Raw genomic sequence first — 978 nt, 5'->3', positions numbered from 1 at the left:
CAAAGGAGACAGAGATTTATCTATTATAAATAAATAAATGCTATTTGACATTGTGAACTAGTTACTGCATATGTTAAGTTTCCTTTCCCAGATAGATCCTAAGTACCATAAGGACACAGCTCATGGTTTATACATGTTTTTGATCTTTCTCTTTGCTTAGCACAGTGCTGGGCCAGTGAAAATCAAAGTAGGGAAGTAGGGAAGAAAACAAGGTCAACCTGTGTCAAGGAAGCCAAGTGAAGAGTGAATTTTTAAGCAAGGGAGATGTGGTCAATAGTGCGAACATATTTTAGACAGGTCAAGGGTGAAAATGCAATCAAATATATCCTTATGCATTTGAAGTCACATCTTGTGGCCAATTTCTCCTGGAGGGTAAATAACTCTCAGTATACTGGGTAGGTTTTCTCAGAAGTGCAATAATCCTTTCAAGTCGTTGAGCTAACTCTTTCTTCATTTTGTTAGTCATGGACCAAAAGAAGCCTATTAACCTAAAAGGTTAATCTGCTTTAAGGTTAAGCTACTTTCCCAGCTGCATTATAGAAAGCATATAAGTGATGAAAGAAAGGACTTGTACAGTACGAAAAGTGCAGGGCAAATTAAGGAAGAGAGTTCATTGTGGGTTGGAACTGTCAGGGGAGATCCACTTGAAGAAGTTATTAATATATTGGAACTGGATTTGGAGATGAAAACACTATGAAAGGGTTAGTATCTCATCAGCTGTGCTTGCCTTTAGTTAGTAGTGATGAAGGCAAAAAGGAAAATTTAAAAGCAAAGCTATATCATTACTTTTGTTGACAATTTCTCCTGGTGTTGCTATTAATAAGATTTGATATTATCTACAAAAGTTGAGAGTGGTTTGGCTTTTTATTTGACTTCATTAATTATGAAATTTGGTCTCCCATCAACGTGCCTTGAATATTCTGCTGATTTTTTTCAGCATGAAAAGGAGAAGAAATTTTATAACCTCTTAACTATCCC

The sequence above is a fragment of the Propithecus coquereli genome, unplaced genomic scaffold (assembly GCF_000956105.1).
Source record: "Propithecus coquereli isolate 6110/MARCELLA unplaced genomic scaffold, Pcoq_1.0 Scaffold250, whole genome shotgun sequence".
Classification (NCBI taxonomy): domain Eukaryota; kingdom Metazoa; phylum Chordata; class Mammalia; order Primates; family Indriidae; genus Propithecus; species Propithecus coquereli.
Note: the sequence above shows the minus strand (reverse complement) of the source record.